The sequence below is a fragment of the Eretmochelys imbricata genome, chromosome 1 (assembly GCF_965152235.1).
Source record: "Eretmochelys imbricata isolate rEreImb1 chromosome 1, rEreImb1.hap1, whole genome shotgun sequence".
Taxonomy (NCBI): Eukaryota; Metazoa; Chordata; order Testudines; family Cheloniidae; genus Eretmochelys; species Eretmochelys imbricata.
The window spans coordinates 21554420-21569760 of record NC_135572.1 but is presented as its reverse complement, the minus strand read 5'-3'; the positions used below and the strand labels follow the sequence as shown (position 1 = coordinate 21569760).

The window sequence follows — 15341 nt, the reverse complement described above, 5'->3', positions numbered from 1 at the left end:
ATGTTATACATCCCCTTTGTGCCCAATTCACAGAGGATATGAGTAATTAAAAGCCCCTAATTACAGAACTTTAGCTCTATCTGGAGCAGCTCATGCTTTTAGTGCTGAAGTTCCCTGGTTCCATGCCTGGTGTCTCAGCTAAGAGGATATCCATCACATGGCCACAATTACATAGCTGCTGAATTATGTTTCTATCAGTGCATTGAGGAAAAATCTGGGCAGTTGTGCCATAACGCCTCAAAGATACAGACTGCCTGGAGGACATGTCCGCAAAGCAACATCAATAGCCTATGGTTCAATGGATTCCGGGAAGACCTGCTGCACCTGAGAGCTGGGAGGAAAGAGGACTAGGCAAACTGGTTACACAAAAATGAGGGGGTCCAGTTTGTACAGCAAATTAGCAGTATTATGAACTAGTTTCAGGAAGATAATCCTATTCTAGTCCAGGACTCTAGAAAGGCATACCATGTAGCTACCAAGGCCAGTAACAGAGTATTCACCATGTTGCATGTAAATCCAAACATATTACTTAGCAGTAGTAGTAAGCTTAGTAGTACAGACAGAACCTAAGTAGTTCAGACATAGATTGCATTAACAGCTTGACTGCAACTTTACTATCTGTCCTGAATAAAGGGCAGGGTGTAGCTGCTCCGCTACGGGAGCAGACCTGAGCACAAACCATGACTTCTGATTTCTCCCTCCCCCTTGCTCTGGGGAAGGAGTAAGCTAATTCAATTCTTTTCATAGAGCCCTTGGTTCCTCCCTAGCTGCCTAAGTAGCAAAAGGTGGGGGTGGAGCCAACTCCAGGCTTCCTCTCCAGCTATCTATTTGCAGCAGGTTGTCTCACACCAGTAGCTGTGGTGCTCCCCAGAGAGTGACAATTTGAGCAGGCTTAAGCAAGAGATTGAGAAGGGCCCTGTACCATTTTGCTCCCAAGAGGCCTAGTAAGGGCTGTGACCAATGTTCCCTCTAATTTTTGATGGGCCGTGCGAGCAAAAAATTTGTGCTTCTGTGCAAATTTTTATGCATAGTGTTTTGCCGTTTGCGTGGGGCTTAGGATCTGTGTGCACGCACACAGCTTAGAGGGAACAGTGGCTGTGACTACATAACCTTTGGTGCACAGTTACTCTAATTGATGCTCACTAAAATAGTAAAAGCAATTCCAAAGAATTTTATGTGTTTCATTCTGAAGCTGCTATGGCCACAGATCTGTATTTCCTCAGCACACTTGTTTTGCCAGACAGCTTAATTAAAGGAGTGTTCAAAACTCACCAATGTTAGAACCTGGGGGAGGCAAAATAATATTTGCTCTGTAAGTTCACAGGTAGAATCCTTCACACAAAGATGTAGCCCTTTGCCCATCTTTCTTTACATGTGACATTTCTTCTCCTCCCACCCCCACGCTTGTGCAAATTCACTCTCTCATCAGGTGGAAAGTTACAGTTGCACAGAACCTAGAGGAAACAAAATACATAAAACTGTACTGAGGCCACAACACCTACACTCTACCTTGCTCATTCTGTAGATCTCTGGGCATATCTACACTGCAGCCCTAAGTTGACCAATGGTAGGTTGACTTACAGCCACCACAGTAAGTGATGTCCACACTACCCTCCCTCCTTCTGTCAGTGGTGCACGTCCTCACTAGGAGCACTTCCACTGATTGAAGAGGGGCAGTGTGGGGGGCTGAGAGCTCATCTGCCCCCTAGCTTTCACATCTCCTGCCAACAGCACCGTCCACACCAGCATTTTGTTGGCAAAACTTATGTTGGTTGGGGGGGAGAACCCCCCCCGACAAGTTTTTACTTTAAAGTGCTGGTATAAACCAAGGGGATATATAAAACTGGGGATCCCAGGGGGTTGCAAAGTTATGTGGGGGTCATGAGCACATGCCAGCCAGCTAGCTAGCAAGTCTGCTGTGAAAAGTGCTCTTAACAAATATAACTAAGTGTTAAATGTAAAAAAAGTTTAATTTATAAACAGAGGCTTGCTGTGTGAAAGCAGTTGCCAGTACAAAAAGTCTGAGAACCACTGGTGTAGACAAAGCCTTAAGTAATAGTTTCTACACACTGCATCACCCTCATTACATTGACATAAGCCCTACAACTCTTGTGGAGGTGGTGGACTTATGGCTGTGTAGTAAGGCGCTTACATCGTCAGGACAAGGATATATTGTACACTAACCTAACTAAATAGAAGCAAGCTGCCTTAGGTCAACTTGTGTAGTGTAGACCAGGCCTCATACACCTTAATTTGGTAATGAAGTGCCCGTAAGTTCTCACCTAGTTATCTGCCTTTAATAGAGCTGGAGTACTTGTGGCACCTTAGAGACTAACCAATTTATTTGAGCATGAGCTTTTGTGAGCTTCATCAGATGAAGTGAGCTGTAGCTCACAAAAGCTTATGCTCAAATAAACTGGTTAGTCGCTGAGGTGCCACAAGTACTCCTTTTCTTTTTGCGAATACAGACTAATACGGCTGCTACTCTGAAACCTTTAATAGAGCTGTAGCCAGCAGCCTCCAACACTGCTTGCAGACCCAATTTTAAAAGGTGTAATTGCAGGCTTGAAAACCACCTGCTGGAAAAATGCTGCCAAACAGTCCACTGGCTCATGAGTCAGACTTACAAGATGAGCGTTAACGAGCCAAGGATGGGTAAAATGTTACCTAGGGTAGGGCAAGTTCTCCTTTGCCCCTCCTCCACAGAGAGGTTTCTAAACCCTGGTCTAAACTAGAAAATTAGGTTGGTTTAATTGTGTCCATCAGACTGTGAAAAATCCATGATTAAGATGACCCAAATCCCTGTGTGGAGAGTGTTGTGTTGATGGAAAAACTCTTGTCAACCTAACTCCTACCTCTGGGGGAGGTAGATTATCTACACCAATGGAAGAATTCCTCCCATTGGCAGAGGTAGTACCTACACTGAAGTGCTACAGCAGCATATGTTAAGTGTAGACAAACGCTAAGTAAATATCCATCAGCATAACCCTACCAAGCAGCAGAGTTCAGTAGCTGTTCCAGTGTTTGCTCACATAAAGGAGGCTGTCACAGGTACAGAACAGCATTTTGCTGTAACCAAAAATCAATTTACCACAAAAATAGGGTTGTGAGAATTACATACAGCCTGCACTCCTTGAATAAGCACATGGCAAAAATAGCCATTTAGCTCTCTGCTCAAACTGTTATGTGTTTCTTAGATTGGGAGGAAAAAAAAAATCCTCTACTAATGTTGATCAAAAGGTTAGCGCCCTAAGCCATACTTTTTTTTTTTCACTTCTGAAACTTTTTTTTTAAATTACACACTGTTTAAAAGTGTCAAAGCTTTACTCTTTTTAAAAAATGGTATATCTGCTAAAGGGCAGAACAGAAATAAAGGACCATTGTGCCTCAAAACATTGAGAACACCCCCGCATAGTATGAAAGCCTAGCCAAAACAGTTGAGAATCAACCCACATCATTGCCCTCCCTAGCATACACAGCCAACTCCTTCCCTCCCAACCTAGTGGAAGGTCTTCCTAGGGGAGGAGAGAATTGAAAATTTCTAAATCCCCTGCTGCAATGAGATGTGTGTATATATAGCTCCTGACTGCGATCAGGGCCTGATTTTAAAGCTCATTGGAAAGACTCCCATTCATTTTAATGCACTTTGGACCCAATGCTTAGAGTTGGAGGAATAGCACGACACAAAAAATTCTAGGTCCTGCTGCTCAAGTGTGAGAATATAGGGTCACCTTAGATCTGGGTAAAGTATGGCTTTAAAACAGAGTTGGGATATTAGCTTGAGTAGGCCCAAAACATGTGACCAAAAAGAGACCAGGAGAATGTTAAACTTAGTGACCCTTCAGAATACCAGTGTTATCTATCTTGAGGTTTGGCCTGAAGTAACAAGTTAGTTGGATACCAGGTGCAATAAATGACTATATAAAACTCCCATATGATCTTAGCTAACACCTGATAATTGGCAATGAAATTACTTGTCTGTTTAAAGGATATAAAAAGCTCAAATTAATTCCTAGCACTGATCTGATCAAGTTGGAGCTGACCAAAATGGATCTAAGCAGCCCTGACTTTACCCAATTTAAGTATCCTGATCAAATGCTTGTTATATTACTGTTGAGGTAATTAATTACCTTTTGGGGATATTTAGAGCAATTGTATAAATAACCATAAATTCCTTTATTAAATCCAAAGGCTAAATGGTAAACTAGTGCCATGGTAATATTCTGTATAAATTCCAAAATCAAGAGGTGGGGCAAATAAGCAATCCAGTTACTTCTCTCCTACCCTGTATTTTTTTTTTTTTTTTTTCCAAATCTTTGCAAGGGCAGAACAGTAGCCCTCTACATAGAGGTAGTGCAAACTGAAACCAACTACTGTTAAGAGTAACTACTGGATAATATCCTTTTTATGTGATAGCAGCATGACCACATGTAAAAGTGACTGAAGTGAACTGGTGCCAGGAATTAGCCTCTTACTCACACTCCTCTAGGTTACATGCTATTACATGTCATAATACTGCCAAATGAAACCACCTGAACTACTCAGCCTGGAAGGGAAGCTGGCAGAGAACCCAAGGTAGTGTCAGCAGTGCTTCCAAGCTTTCCTGGAAGCAAGGTTTTTATAAAGAAAGCAGACTGGTGTGCAAAGAATCAAGCAAGGGAATGGAAGCAGAAGTGGAATGGTGGGAAATAAAGGAGTGCACAAAAGTAGAGACAATGACATGAGTCATAGAAGTCCTGTCTCCCTAGTCCCCTATAATGCAGAACACTAGAAGGTAAACAGAAGGGACGCACAGGACCAGCAACTATGTGTATCAGCCTCTTTCTGCAACCCCCCCATTGCCTTTCACTCGCTAGCTCCCACTCTTACACACATCCCACAGATATACTGAAGCCTGCCAGAAACCCACCTATTTTTTTTCAATCTTACCTTTAGGGAGGTGGGGGTTTTTTGCAATTTAAAAAAAAAATCACTTTATTTTTTAAGTTAATGGCCTGTCACAGGTGCTAGGATTCTGCAACTCCCATGATCATTAGTGGGATCTGAGGGCAGACAGGACTTCTGTAAATCAGGCCATAAATGTGTAGTGAAGGTACCTAGTCTTATCAGGTACATGTTTTTCCTCAGTGTAATGTGCTGCTGGAGTTGAGCAACAGCAGACAGGTGTTATGTAATATGAGTTATGGTATTTTATGTAAGTGTATGGAGAGCATGCAAGTTTAAAGCTATAGCATATAGCAAGAAGCATATGCAGTTTAGTGGATTTTTTTTAAAACATGTTGAGACCTGTGGCCTTAATCTGGCAACTGGACCTGACTAGGCTGAGCAATATGGAAGCTAATGGAACTTTGGCAGAGCCTGTGCTCTCCAAATGCAGATAAAGGATTCTTAGACTATACGGAAAGTTAATCCCTCGAATAGGAAATAAGATTAAATTTTTGCCTTTTTGTATACAGCTATCTTCCCCTTTACATGAGTATCTTTGCAAATTTCAGGGAGCTGAGTTAAGTTCAGTGGGCAGTAGAGGAAGACTTGCACAGCAGTAGTAAAATGATTAGCTCTCAACAGTTCATTTCCAGACTAAAACATTTGGCTTTTAAGTTGTACGAGGGGTGGGAAATGGAGGGGGGGTTGTTAACTGGAGTTCCATGGGTTACTTTCAACCTTCTTCAAAATAGCTTTGTGTTTAGGAAGTGTTTTGGGCTTGAAAATAGTTCTCAGCATATCAAAACCATGGAATAGTTAGGGTGCTAGCTCAGGCTGTATCCATATCATCTTGTGTGATCAGACTGTTAAAGAGTAAAAAAAGCTCTGGAGAGTAACACTAGATTACTACTTGGCTAGGGGACCTTTCTAGACCTCAGTCAACTCTAAGAAATGTTGACCAGTCAGCATTTGGCACTCTTCCCGCTGCTTCAAATCATCTGGCTTGGAATTAAGGGAGGTAGAGTACAGATAAAGATAAGCCATGGGTCACGTGCTGCTATTTTTTCCTGAGGGCACACGTTAACTGATCATGAAGCCTGCCCTCACTTTTAGAAGTTACATATCACCTGTATTACTCTCCCTGAAGTGTTTATTGGATAACATTGTAAGGAGCTGACTTGCATGTGCTCTGTTTGCTAGAGGGAAAGTAACTTCACTCTACAGGATAATTCCTCTACTACAAACATTCTCCTCTAGCTAAAGTGAGAGGGGCTTGAGTTCTAGATCAGGAAGATCTCCGTTGTATCCCCACTGCTGCCAGGAAGTTCCTAGTAAGGGTCTGCTGCAGCAGCAATAGGATTTCTAGGAACTTAATGGCTAAGATTTGCAGTATATTTTACTTCCTGTTCTGTCATGTAAGTGGTATTGAACTGAGGAGAAAGACGTCCATGATACATGAAGAGATTCTTCTGTAGTTAAAGCACTGTGGTATCCTTAAGCTGAAAGACACAAGATAATTAGTTCAATTCCAGCAGCTGACAACTATAGTCAACTTTAAACATAACATGGGTTTTTCCCATGCAAGATAACTATAGTTAGTCAGAAACCAAAGCTTTTTCTGAAGTTTTACTTCAAAAATGATGCCATTTTTCATTGACTTAAAATGTCATAGTTCCATTTTTTGTCACGTGTTTTCAGTATTCCCTTCTTCCACGCTAGAAAAAGGGGGCAGGGGAGAGATGACAGGGAAGAGGCAGCAGCTAAAGAAGTTTGTTAGGATACCTCTTCTCAGTTTTACAACTGGAAAAGCAGTGTTGGGTTTGTTCTCTTCCCTGCCTTTTTCAGTTTCCAAAAACCAAACTGTCAGCTCAGGTTGATTTTAAAACTTTGCTTCAAAATTTCCAGGTGAGAAAACTGACACATTGTCCCTTGAACATTTTCCAATTAAAAATGTTATGGAAAAAATTGAGCAGCTCTAACTCCAAGTTCTATGTTCCTTTGATATCTGGGACTCTGCACTTTAGACTTGGCACACAAATGAGCTGATTGTATGTGGGTTTTTTTAAAGTAGCTGTACCTGTATTTTTTTAAACCTTTATATACCTTACAGCTGTGTCTACCATGACCATGTTGTAATTCAAGTAGGAACCACATCTCTGAATTTTCTATTTTTGTGCACAAAGTCTCATGTGTGAGCTATTGTTACATTGGGTGTGGATTTGCTTCCATTACATGAGCCTGCAGTGAATTGTTACAATTCACAAAACAAGAATTTCCTGAAAGACAGACAATAAGGCTTTCATTCTGAAGAGCTGCAGTCTCATACTTGCATTTCTACAGATGAACTTGGTTATGTAGATTTCTGCTTACTTTTTCATCTTAACCTAAATACTGTAAAGCCTGGAAGGAAAAGATTATACATGTTCAAATACCTTTGTTTCCTTCCCAGAAAGGGTCTACCTCCACACAGACCATTCTGTTCTATTAAGAACAGAGTATGCTCACCAGAAACTTAAGTTTTATTTTCAAGGACACTTTTTTCTTCAGCTGCTCAGTCAGATGAAAGATATGGACTACCACGGTGGTTTTCAAAGTTCAGGTCACAACCCAGTCCTGAGTCACAGAATGCAAGGTAGCCTTGTTCAGCACCCAGGGACCCCAGTGGCTGGCCAATTAAAAACTAGTAGTCCTTACCTGTTTTGACACCATGCTGTGCCCTGGAAGCAGCCAGCAGGTCCAGCTTGTAGGCAGGTGGGCCACAGAGCTCCGCATGCTGCCCAAGCACCAGCTCTGCACTCCCACTGTTCCCAGAGGTGGGGATGGGGGGAGAGCAGGCAGGGAGTGCCTGCAGGTGAGAGCCAGACAGAGCTGCTTGTTCCTCTGCCTAGGACCTGGAGCTGCTGGCTACTTCCAGGGAGCAGTGTGGTCTGCAGTGCCAGGACAGGTGGGAAGCCTGTCTCTGCACCCCAGCTGTGCAGGAGCCACCAGAGGCAAGCCTGTATCCCAAACCCAGAGCCCCTCATTCCCAGGCCAGAGCCCTGACCCCCTTCTGCACCCATCATCTCCAGTCCCACCTGAGCCTGCACCACCAGCCCACAGTCCTGACCTCCTTCCCACATCCCAACCCTCTGCCCCAGCCCTGAGCCCCCTCCCATGTCCCAAACCCCTCATCCCCAGCTCTGCTGGGTCATGGGCATCAATTTTCTTCAACTGGGTTCCCAGAAAAAAGTTTGAAAACCACTGGACTACAGTCATTTTCACAATTGTGACAATCTAAAGTGTCTTCCTGTCATAAAAGGTTAGATTACACTAACAGTGCAAGTACAGGCAAATGTAACGGGCTGAGGTTTAAACGCACTCCAGTGTCTACTGACAAAAGCGGTATTAGACTAAACAAAGGATTCACCTCATTTTGAGAAGTGTCAAGCTCCATCTTCAGCTACAGCACCTGAAAACTTAGCATGTTTACCAAAATGACAGCACTTCCACTATTACAGCACCATCTCTTGCAACACTAGAGTCAGCACTACAGTGTCCGCATGTGAGCCTGTTGTGTAACTTGAAATTATACCCAGTGTTTGAAAACCTAGAAATTACTTCACAGATTCACAGTATGACAAAGTGAAACTTCTGAAGGCCAGGGCAAATTGTGATTAATGAACATCAGATGGCAGCAGATTGACAGTAATAAAGATTGGAAAGCTCCACGGGCGAGGGGGGATGAATTATGTAATACAACAATCTATTCTATACCACTTCTCATGCACCAGACTTACAAGCCAACTTGATGTTGCAACTGCCCCCTGCTTTAAGTTAGCCTTCCCTGGCAACTGCTGTGACAAGAGCATCAACCTTCTTTGTCTTCATGGAAGAAGAAACCTATTTTCTTTAGGCAAACAAAACATTGGAATCAAAGTAAAACTGTGTATTCCTAAAAATAGAGGAAAGCCATGAAGGTGTACAAAGCAGCTTCCCACACATCATCCATTGAAGAAAGTTGTTTCTAGAATCTGCACACCACACTTCACTGTTTGCTGGTCAGGAAGCCTGTCTTAAAGACGAAAAAGCAGTCTGATTCATCTCTGACAACACTGTTCTGTATGTTATCTGCTAAAATATTTTACAGAAGGAAAAAACAAACATTATTTAAGTACTCCATCAAAATACTTACCACTTTTGCTTAATATGAAGAGGTTCCAGCTGCACAGATCTAGGCCAGATTTAATTTGAAAAGCTTAGACAGCTGTTCTTCAATTATATATCCCAACCCTCTTAAAAAAACCCTTATTTCTCCTCCTTAGCACAAATTATTCCAGCAGATACTGACTCAGGCAGTGAAGAAACTAGGAAAAGACTGCTGCACTGGGTAAAACTGCTTTTTTGTAACATCCACATAAATCTGAAAGAGGAACCATGAGGTGTAAGACATTTTTGCCATTTTGATCCAACAACATACACCATCATTTACCTTTTCTTCAGTGACTAACATAGCAATATTTTTATTTGACTCCAGCTAAAAGAAGGCCTAAAGTACATCCTCTCCATCAATCCCAACTGGTAGTTTTGTAGGAGGAGGGAGAAGGCAGAGTGTTGGCTCAAAACTCTGATCATGGGTACCTGCAGCTTAAAAAGAGGGGCAGGGAAGGAACAGTTGCATTCCATTTCCTCAATATCCGTATATCCTGAAAGAGAACAAATTTAATAAGTGCCTGATAAAGTTACTCAAGAAATGTTTTGTACAAAGACTTCTCACCATACCCAGTCCCTCCCACTGTAGTGCTCACACTATGGCAAACAGACAAGATAAAACTACCAGTTGCTACCATGAAGGCCTGTCTTAAACAGATGCTTGATGTACTCTATCTACTTCCAAGGGCAGCCTGAGTGTTCTTCTGGCCCCCGCCCCCCACCCCTTTTTTTTAAGCACTTTAACACCACTTTACATGGTTTGGTATGCCAACCTAAGAAGGGATTATGAATAATTTACAGGAGACCTCTACAACTGCCTCCCGCACCCCCACTTGCTGTGAGAAAGCATAGAGATCACCTGCATCCCTGATGGCCTCTTCATCCACCAAGAACCAGCTGAGAGCAGGACCCAAAACTCCTATTATCCCTTTCAGGAATTTGACAATCACATGTCATCACGAGTCTAAGTGCAGACAGGGCCTCCTTCCTGCATGGTAAAAACAAAACAGCCTGGCCCCCTAACTAACAGATGCTATAAACCCTGCCTTTGATGAGGGGAAGGAGCACTATCCACCCTAAAGCCTGCAACAGTGGGCCTAATATTAGAAGGAACCTGTGCTTGAAGCAGGAAGTCTCACAAATTACTACCCAACATCTAACTTCCCTTTCCTAAGCAAGCTAATAAAGAAGTCTCCCAACAATGCCCAACTGCAATCACCACCTGGATGAAGAAGAGCTGAATCCAGCCAAGACTGAGAGAATGCTGGAAAAAAGAGGGGAAAGTCTTCAGGGAACTGATCACATGCACAGCATGGGGAGCCTCTGGCCTCAGATGACGTTGTCCATTGCCTTGGTGTCTTGCGGGACTCCTCAGTGCTACTAAATGCCCACACAGGTACGGTGGGAAAACACCTACTTCCGTGGACGAACGGCAAGAACAGTCCTACGGGACACAGGCCTAGCCACGCATCTGTGAACCCCGAGCTCGATTAGTGCCGCTCCTCACACGCCAGTGGAGCCGCGCCCCCCGAAGACGCGGCGCAGCACCGAACGCAGCAGCCTTGAACCACCGCTTGCCGTGCGCCCCCGCCCCAGCTCGAGCTTTCTGCCCCCACGGCCACAGCGGGCGCCCCCTGGAAAAGCCCCGGCGCCCCAGGAGCACGGTCACGCGGGCGAGGCCCGGAGCCCGAGCGGGACTAAAGCCTGGGCCCGACTCCCGCCCGAGCCCCCCCCGCCCCCGCCTCGCAGCGACCCACGCGCAGCTCGCGCGCCTTCGCCGGCCTGCAGACCGGCCGTTACGCTTCTTCCCGCTGCGCCGGCGGGCGGGCCCGGCCGGGCCCTCCGGCACTGCGCCACGCGGGCACCACCCTCCGGCGCTCCGCGTCGGGCTGCTGGGAGCCCCCGCGCGCCACCCTCCCAGCCCCGCCCAGCAGGGACAGCCCTGGGGCTTGCAGGGGGGTCTCCCACGCCGCTCGCTCGCTCACCCGCGGGCCTCGCTCTGATGGGCCAGAGGCCTCGCGCCGCTGCCGTCCGCGGGGCAGAGGGAGCCGGGCGCAACTAGGGCTCCGTCCGGGCTGTTCCGCGCACGCTCCTACTCGGCAACCGCCCCCCACCCCCTTCACCACGGTTGACCCCTCGCGGGGGGGGGGGGGATTTAAGCACGCCGCACCGTCAAGGCTGGGGGAGCGGGTGATAACCGAACGCACTGCGCGGTCTACTGGCCGCCGCGCCCACCCGTCCGTCTGGAGAGAGAGAAGCGGCGCGACCCCCTCGCTGTTTCCTCCCTTTCCTTACTCGACCCTGAGCATTCAGCTCCCGCCCTCCCCTTGCCGACATTTTAATCCGATTTCCCCGGCCTTTCCTCCGCCCGAACGGCGAACCCAACACCACCAACATGGCCGCCGAGCGCCCCCTCTCCGTCTCTCCCCACCCCGTTTTCTCCGCGGCTGCGCGGCGCAGAACCTTATAGGAGTTGTAGTTCTCCGTGCGCCCGGGGCCTGCTGCGAGACATGGGAGCGAACTACAAATTCCAGAATGCCGCACCGCCGATCTTAAGGGGCCAATGGGAGGCTTCCCCCCCTTCCCTCCCACCCTGGCCATAGGGATGATGTCATTGCAAAACAGGCAGGGGAGGTTTCTGCACTGCAATTCATTGTGCTACGCTATCGCCTCCTCCCCCTGCTGCTGAAGCGCTCGGGCAGCGACTAAATCCCAAGCAAAGGGGAGGGGGACCATATAGACATCCCAAGGGAGGTGCAAGCCCTGCCCCATGTCTAGGTGATTGAATCCCACGTTGCGTCTTGTTTTATGGTTTCGCAGGGGAAGGGGGGAAAATCCCAAATCCAGGTGAGTTCTGTGATTTCTTTCTATCAACTTGTCTGTAATATGTATTTTTAAGTCAGAAAAGTGCAATTGATGGGGGAGGTTCTGTGCAGGGCTATTTGGGGGCGGCATGGGTACCACTGGGGAAAAAATAAACCTTTTTTTTTTCTGTGCATTGAGTTGTCTATAAACTGGATTATTATTTGTTAGAGGGGCGGTTGCGTGTGGAAAATCCTTACAGAGCTAGACTTGCCTGCAGAACGATTATCAGACAGTGTTGATTCCCGTTCGTATACAGATGTTGGAGGGGTTGTGTGTCTGGTGTGGAGAGGAAGAAGCAATTGAGATGTGGATTTATTCTAGTTTCATTTTTTTAAAAAATGCTTGATGCATTTCAAAAGAGCTGATTTATAGGGGAATAAAGTAGTGACTTAAATTTAGTTTTGGAATACTTTATTGCCTTTTTTTCTTGTGTTTAAAAGAACAAATGGGTGATATATTTTAAATAGCAGACTTACTATTTATGTGAAATGCTTTCTTTCCCTTTCTCTACACCTTCAGGATAACATATTAGAAATAGCCACAGTAGTAGGCTCAATCATGTTAAAATATGTGTGTAAAAATAAAAGCACAACACACACTTCACATTTCTGTGTCAGTATTCTTTTTAGCCAGCCACAGGACGTTTAAGTCTGACTTGTTTTTATTAAGAATATTCTCTTTTTAAAATATGGTTAATTCTGAGTGTTTGAAAAAGTGAACATCTGTCGATTTTTTTTTTTAAATTTTTTTTTAAAACTCTGTTGCAACTTTAAGCAAACAGTAATAAATAAGTAGTCATTTGATTATACTTCCCTAGGATACAGTTTTTAGTAACAAATAACTGGAGGGAATCCTGGTACAATTTGCCATCTCAATGTTGAAAATAGCAGCAAATGGGATTGACCTTAATTTGCTATTGCTTAATGGTGCCAAGGTGCTATGAGATAGGAGTGTTTCTGGTTGGTGAGGGACATGGGACTGGTGATGGAAAAGGGAAAAAATATTTTGGGGGGGGGCCCTGGGGCTATTGTGTGTGCATTGTGGATTTTTGTTAGATCTATTCCTTGTCTCTTTCAGGGGAAAAAGACACTTGAAGTGTGTGGCTGGCTCTTAGCTATTTCAGCTTTTTCAGATTTATTTTTGAATAGTGTGAGTGAATATATACTTTTAAACCAACAGCTGGACTAAATGCTATAAAATTAACTCTAGAATCCAACACAGTTTCACAATGCAGTCCTCACTTTCTTTGGAGACGGTGCAGTGAAGAGTACAGGATTTGGGGATGAGGGGTCTGGGTTCTTTTCCCAGTTCTCTCCTTAGCTCTGTGGGGAAAGTCACTTGCTTCAGTTTCCACATCTGTAAAATGGGGTTAATGCCTGCTTTTGTTACGTGCTTTGAGATGTTTGCATGAATAGTGCTACCATAACAAGTTGCAATATATTATTTATTCTTTTCTAAAACTATATCATCACTGCAATTACAAGTATACTCCAGAGAAATCTACTTTCTTTTGTATAACACTATATTAGCAGCACACACACAGTTTTGCTTCACTGCAGCATTTGCAGCATCTCCCGTCTGGGTCCCTTCAAAGTTTATCTACTCCAGTGACTGAACCCCCCCCCACCCCCGCATATTTGCTTCTGCGTTACTCTTGTGTAACTGTGACTGTTTTGTCCTTTGGCAGACTTTCCTTGGAATTGCAATGCTAAGGGATGTGTGACATGAGTGCAATGTGGACAATGAAACTCCCTGTATCTTTTGATTAAAGTGGTTGTAAACACTAACACAATGGTTGTGGAGTCAATGTGTAATGCAGAACATTTTATGTGATCTTATCTTGCAACTAAATTCCTGAGGGGTAAACATTCCTCAGCTAAATCAAATCTCATATTTTTTTTATCTCTTCATTTTCCTTCCTTCCTTGTTGTTGCTAAGTTAAAGGAGAGGAACAGCAGTGCATGCAGTCCAGTTGCCTTTTGTTTTTTAGACTTTTATTTCCTGGAATGGCGTCCCTCTCCCCCTCTTTTTTTGGTCAAGGGAGTGAGTGCGTAATTTAATATACGACTTCTCCTGTTGGCTGTAAGAGAGGAACCTTTACAGCAGTGATTTTGTAGGCTATGAAGAGCAAGCGCTGGAACTGCAGTTTGAAAGTGTATTTGGTAAATTAATGATATGCGAAACCTATATAGTAGGGGATTCATTGGGGGGGATGGTGGTCCCTAATCTAATTACTGTGCCTGTATATTTATGCCCATCTTGCATTCTTATTCATTGTTTTCACATATGCTTGTTTAATCATGTTGCTGAATTAATGAATTTCTCTAAATAATAATGAGTTTGTCTAAAGTGTTAGCATTCTGGTCCTATATAATAAAATAGCAATAATTAGAGTTAAAATGTACTTTAGAAATTCAGACACCAAGTAGCATGCAGGCAAATGCAATATTTACCAGGATGTGTTGCAGTTTTTGCCTTGGAGTAACAGAAATGTAAAAAGACTTAAAAGTTGGGCATTCAGGAGGTCATCTGTCACCATAAATGAGAAACAAGGTGAGTGAGGTAATATCTTTTATGGACCATCTTCTGTCGGTGAGAGAGACAAGCTTTCAAGCTTGATCCAGTAAAAGATATTACCTCACTCACCTTGTCTCTCTAATATCCTGGGGCTGACACTGCTACAACTACACTGCATGCAACCATGAATAAGCAAAGTCAAGAACTATCAGGTCACTCCTTCTAAATAGCTGGTTTGTAGAAACTTCACGTTTATTTAGTAACTTACATCCTGATCCCACAAAGACTTAGGTGTCTGCATTTACTCGTGCAAATAATCCCACTAGATTTAATAGGACTACTTGTGTGAACAAAGTTATGCACAAGTCCACATAATTGCAAGATCAAGGCCTTATTTGCTAAGCATCAGCAATGAGGTATACACTGTATTGGAGGCAAAGTAAGATGGTCCTTCACCTGCAAGTGCTTTGGGACAGGGAAGGTCCCAGTCCCTCACTGGGATCTACTGAATCCTACCCTGATATGGAATTGGGGTCTAAAATACAGACACAAATAAGAAAAAGCAGACTTGGAGACCTAAGGAAAGTGCTGAAATAGATTCGTTTCAAGTTTTGCTCTCTCCATCTTCTCCTCTGCTACAGTGCTGGGTGAGAGAAGTTATTTGACTCACTTGGGGGGGGGGGGAGACGACTTGTGGGAGACATGAGCCTTTAGGAAAGATTTGAATAAAGACAACTTGGTGCCCTGGGACTTAAGTGGTCATCCATATAGGGGCAACTTGGAAGAAGATAAGAAATCAGGAGTGGGAGAAAAATGAAGAGGGTGCTGAGTCTGGCATACCTGGT

General features: G+C 44.3%; 1 protein-coding gene and 1 long non-coding RNA gene across 2 annotated transcripts in view; one reads left to right on the top strand and one right to left on the bottom strand.

Moving 5' to 3' along the window:
* Positions 1 to 4152: 4152 nt before the first annotated feature.
* LOC144259431 (uncharacterized) lies at positions 4153 to 11514 on the bottom strand. The gene is made up of 2 exons (XR_013344842.1): positions 9098 to 11514; positions 4153 to 8973 (listed from the first exon to the last, which is right to left on the bottom strand). It is a non-coding gene; the product is annotated as an uncharacterized LOC144259431 (long non-coding RNA).
* Positions 11515 to 11831: 317 nt separating this feature from the next.
* The window catches only part of RAB30 (RAB30, member RAS oncogene family), a 64232-nt gene continuing 60722 nt past the window's right edge, over positions 11832 to 15341 (top strand). The window contains exon 1 of the mRNA XM_077807616.1: positions 11832 to 11961. The gene's annotated coding sequence lies outside the window, so the exon portion shown is untranslated. The remainder of the gene's footprint in view (positions 11962 to 15341) is intronic.